Below are 5,821 nucleotides of genomic sequence, written 5' to 3'. Positions count from 1 at the left end.
TTTTTGACAAAGAAATCGATCGAACAGTTCGTAGAAATCAAAGAGAAATAAGGCGTAGTTTACGATACATAGAAAACGAACAAGAAGTCAATACTCAACCTCCATCTGACGAGATGGTTGAAAACCAAGACCATCAGCTGCCTTCTACAATTGTAGCTAATCAAAATCCTGCTCCACGTACTACGTATGACTATGCTAAACCCTCTTTAACAGGAACTGAATCAAGTATAGTTAGACCTGCTATTGCTGCGAATAATTTTGAATTAAAACCTAACACTATTCAGATGATACAGCAGCTTGTTCAGTTTGATGGTTTGCAGGATGAAGATCCCAACACTCACTGAGAAACATTCAAAATCAATGGTGTTTCTAATGATGCCATCCGTCTTCAGTTATTTTCCTTCTCACTGAGAAACAAAGCTAAACAGTGGTTAAACTCGTTACCACGAGGGTCTATCACTACTTGGGAGCAAATGACAGAGAAATTTTTACTAAAATATTTTCCACCGGCTAAAACAGTTAAATTACGCAATGATATCTCTTCTTTTATGTAGATGGACTTAGAAACACTTTACGGTGCATGGGAGAGATACAAGGATCTATTGAGAAGGTGCCCTCACCATGGGTTACCTCTATGGCCACAAATTCAAACGTTCTACAATGGTATGAATCCCTTGACAAGATAAATGATTGACGCAGCTGCTGGCGAAACCATCAACAATAAAACACCAGAAGATGCCTACGAATTCATAGAGGAGATGTCACTGAACAACTATCAGTGGCAAGTCATGAGGACTAAGCCAACAAAAACAGCCGGCATTTATAACATCAATTCAGTCACCATGCTCTCTAATCAGGTAGAACTTCTCAATAAAAAGATTGATAGTTTTCTTGGTTCTACGTAGGTACATCCAGTAATGAGGTGTGACTCAAGCGGAGGAGGTGTGCATACAGAATACCAATCCTTCAATCCCACAACTGAAGAGGAACAAGTCAACTATATGGGTAACAATAACTTTAGACCTCAAAATAACCCATGTAGTAATACCTATAATGCAGGTTGGAGGAACCACCCAAATTTTTCTTAGGGAGGTCAAGGGAATCAAAAGCCATTAAATCCTCAGGGTTTTCAACAGCCACCTTATCAACAAGAGAAGAAGCCGAACCTTGAAGAGTTGCTCTCTAAATTCATCTCGGTGTCAGAAACCCATTTTCAAAATACCGAGACTGCACTTAAGAATCAACAAGCATCAATCCAAGGACTGGAAACTAGATAGGCCAGCTGTCCAAACTAATCTCCGAAAGACCACAAGGTAGCCTACCAAGTAATACTTAACCTAATCCGAGGGAACACCTCAATGTAATTAGTGCTTAAAATAAAGACGGACTCGTTATACCCGAGATAGAAATACAGCAAAACAACGCAATGAACAAAGGACAAGAAGAGGTAAACGATAATGATCCTAAACAGGTAAGTACGAATCATGAACCTCGTGTGCCATATCCTAAAGCGATGATGAAAGACAGAAAAGAAGAACAATTCGGTAAGTTTGTCAAACTCTTCAAGAAATTACATATTAACTTACCCTTTATTGAAGTTCTTTCGTAGATGCCCAATTCAGTAAAATTTTTAAAGGAACTTCTGAGCAATAAAAGGAAATTAGACACTACATCGCATGTGGAACTCAATGTAGTCTGCTCAGCTATTCCAAAGAACGAGCTACCTAACAAATTAAAAGATCCAGGGAGTTTTACAATTCCTTGTTTAATTGGTAGTTTATCTGTGAATAATGCTTTAGCTGATCTAGGGGCAACTATAAATATTATGCCATATAAAACGTTTAAACACTAGGTCTCAGTAAACCCAAACAAACTAGGATGAGCATACAATTGACTGACAAAATAGTTAGATTTCCTAAGGGTATTATTGAAGATGTTCTCCTTAAAAGTGATAAATTTATTTACCCAGTAGACTTTGTTGTCTTAGATATGGGTGAGAATAACGAGATACCTTTAATTTTAGGACGACCCTTTTTAGCAACTGCCAGAACCATTATTAATTTAGGCACAGAGGAGCTAACACTTCGTGCAGGTGACGACGCAGTAACACTCCAAGCACGCGACTCAGTCAAAACCCCTAAGACTCAGGATAATGCTATAAAACCTGTCGATGATAAAACTAATATTCAATCGTCCTTGCAGGAACCTTCTCAAACCAAGACAACAGAGACAGTGCACTACTATCATGAAAAGTACAAAAACGTCCATGAAGAACGAAGGCTTCGGATATAGGAGCTAGACGAATGGCGAGAACACAAACCGAGAACACATGATAAATCGAAACTACGCCAAAACAAGCCTGATACCTCTCCTAATCAACTTAAAGTAGGCGATAAAGTCTTACTAGATTCCTTTGATCCTCACATTGTCACTACCACACCGAATGAGGAAATCCCTCTTAAGGTACTCAGTATTTTTCCATTCGGTACGGAGGAGGTGAGTCATCCCAAGTTCGGCACTTTTAAGGTAAACAACACCCAATTAAAACCTTATTTTAAGATTGACAGTAGGAACGAGGAGTATGAACTCCTCAAACCACCATGATAAATCAACAGAGAGGTAAGTCGAGCTTAGACTATAAATAAGTGCTTCTCGGGAGGCAACCCGAGCACTAACATATTTTGATTTCTTTATTTTTAATTAATTTCTAACACTTCAAATCATTAACTTTATCTTTGAATTGCAAAGTTTTTCAGCACACACGGCCAGGCACACGGGCGTGCCTGAAGCCATGGCCAAACAGGGGAAGAGACACGGCCGTGCGAGACGGCTGTGTTGAAGCAGGACATGATTTCCCCAAAACACGGGGTGCAATAAATCTCCACGACCGTGTGATGTGGCTGTGGCCGAACTTGATAGAAAGAACACGGACATGGGATAGAAAACCATGGGCGTGCTAGGGACAAGGCTCGATTCTATTTTTTTTTTGACACAAGCATGCGAAACGCCTGTGCCATTCAGTCGTGTACAACAATACACGAGCATGGTACCATACCACACGAGCCCATGAGAAGCGAACAACACGAGGCATGGCCGTGCGACATGGCCATGTGCCACACACGCCCAAGACACACGGGCGTGTGATAGTAGCTGGGCACGGCCACATTTTAAAAAATTCAGAAAACATGGGCTACCCTTACAGCACACGGGCGTCTTCTTCCTCCTTTCAAAACCCTAGTCGAAATCCACCCTCCCCCAACCCCTACTCCCTATTCCAGCCACCATTCCCTAGATTCTCACTTCCCCAACCCCTAAACCACCCTCAAAATCACTCCACTTGCATTAATCTCCATTTTTCCCTCCCTATACCCTCCATTTTTCACCACACGGTTTCCTCTCCGTGTCACACGCCTGTGCTCGCCATCACACGCCTGTGCACCGCCTTAAAACAGCCCTTGGTTCACTTTCTTAACCTAGTTTTTCCAATTTGTGTTGTTACATTAGTATTTTTCATGCTTTACATAGATATTGTTACTATTACAAATATGTTTTAGACAAGTTAAGAATTTTCTTTAGAATTTTCTATATTTGACTTATTTAAAACACTAAATAGCATATACTAGTTTTAGGCTTATTGCTTAACTATTGATGTATCTTGGATTCTATCAATGCTCAAGTATTTTTAGGTATATTATGCCATCATCAAGGGGCAAGAAGGCACGGTCCCTTCCTCAAAAAGACGTAGGAGACCGGGTTCTTCCTCTGTACGTGCTATAGCCGAAGTTCAGCATCCGTTCCTTGAATTTCCACAAGCTTCGCAGGAGGAGCTATTTCAGATACTCACAGATGACCCATCACCACAAAGTTGTCAGATCGACTGGCTACAGAGAGCAAGTCCAGCTCACTGATGCCATCCGTGCCCTCCTGTCCACCAACCCATGGGAACGGTTCTTCGCTATTACCAAGCCCACTTATTTAGAGCTAACTCTATAACTATGCTCTACTTTTATTTACAGGTGGTGATGACGAACAATGACGACCCAGGCACCATTCACTTCTGATTAGGTAGTCTAGATCGTGCGATGAGCGTCCCAGAGTTTGGAATTGCTCTGGGACTTTACACCGATGAGTTTATGGAGGAGGAGGACATGAATGCACTCTCACGCAATATCCACATCTCCCCCTCCTTGTGCAAGAAGGCTTTGGCACCACTCTCTTCCACCTACAACCCCAGCTACTCGAAGGCCTTAGCTCTCCCCCCCTTCCTTCCGCTATCTCCATGCCATATTGGCTCACACATTGACTGGGAGGAGAGAGAGCACCGGCGTCGTCAACACCCATGCCGCCTACTATCTATGGTGCATGGCGAATGCTCACGTGACCGACTTCGCATATTTCATTGCTTTCGTCATTCGCCATCAGACCGAGCGGCATAGGAAGGGAGTGATCTCCATCAGCCCCTACGTGATGCACCTTGCCAAACTCTTCGACCTCCTCAACACCGCGGCTCAGTCATCAGTGCTTACCCTGATAGGTCAGATGTCCCCACAGGGCATCATGACTATGTTACACATGCAGATGATCAAGCGCCGATGTGGGACCGATCCTCCTCAGTACCGTCTCTCGCATGCCATTAACAAGGAGGATCTTGAGGACATTCCTAATGATGTTCCCCCATAGCACGAGGAGCTTTCGACCGCACCACCTAAAGAACGACCAGTTCCTATGGCTGCTTCATTGGCACATCTTTCCGACCGACTCGCCCATTTCGAGCTGTACTGCACTACACAGTTCGAGATGATCCACGAGCGAGATCAGCGACTGGACCGACAGATGGATGATATGCAGGCCATGATGCAGCAGCTATGCCAGCACTTCCACATCGCCACTCCAGCACCACCACCTGAGGGCCCCACCGACGAAGATCATTGAATCCTCCTATTTTATTTTTATTTTTATTTATTCTTATTTTTATTTTATTTTATTTATTTTATTCTTATTTTTCTTTTTCTTTTGATTTTTCAATTTTCTTATTTTGAAAGACATATCTATATTAGTAGATTTTTATTTTCCATTTTCTGGTATTTCTAACAAGTAATTCCACTACACTCTCTTCCACACCAACTCTTAATAAGCTCTTCATGATTCTACAGACTTCCAAGCAAAGCTGCTAGGAATATTTTAAGCAATGAGGAAACAAATAAGGAACAATACCTAACGAGTGCCATGTTCAACGACCCAATTTCTTTATCTAGCTAAGAACAGTGGCCGCCACCATTTTACCCAAACACTCCATCCTCAGGATCAAGCTCCACATCCTTCCAACAGGGATTTTCACCTCTTTTCCTCTTATGATTTTCTTTATGTTGATTAGTCTATCTTTGTACATTGAGGGCAATGTACATCTTAAGTGTGGGGGGTGAACATGAAACCTAACTTTTTGCATTATTCTCAAATCCCTGAATTTGGTCTTGTGTTTAAGTGATGTTCTTATAATCCTGATCGAATGAATTCTGATTGATCTATAATTATTATTGATTATAATTTGATTATAGGACATTAGAGAATCAAGCATGATAAGTTGATAATTTGAGAACTAAAATTTTTAGGTTATTTTCTTGAATTAAGGTATTATCTTGAAATCTTAAGTATACAGGAATGACATCAAAAACCCAAATTTTTGGTGAGATTTTTGTGCCTTTTGAGCATATAGCTTTCTTTCTTGCTCACTTCTTTTGTGGTTTGAGTGTGTCAACATTGAACTGTTATTCTAGAACTTGCTTCAATTATACATGTCAAGATCACACGTATGATTTGATAT

The 5,821-nt window shown here is 41.3% G+C and overlaps 1 non-coding gene across 1 annotated transcript; it reads right to left on the bottom strand.

Moving 5' to 3' along the window:
- Positions 1-521: 521 nt before the first annotated feature.
- LOC128294544 (small nucleolar RNA R71) lies at positions 522-628 on the bottom strand. Its single transcript, XR_008284854.1, has one exon. It is a non-coding gene; the product is annotated as a small nucleolar RNA R71 (small nucleolar RNA).
- Positions 629-5,821: the final 5,193 nt, after the last annotated feature.

Source organism: Gossypium arboreum, chromosome 6 (assembly GCF_025698485.1).
Source record: "Gossypium arboreum isolate Shixiya-1 chromosome 6, ASM2569848v2, whole genome shotgun sequence".
Classification (NCBI taxonomy): domain Eukaryota; kingdom Viridiplantae; phylum Streptophyta; class Magnoliopsida; order Malvales; family Malvaceae; genus Gossypium; species Gossypium arboreum.
The sequence above is the reverse complement of the archived record's forward strand: the minus strand, read 5'-3'. Positions and strand labels throughout refer to the sequence as shown.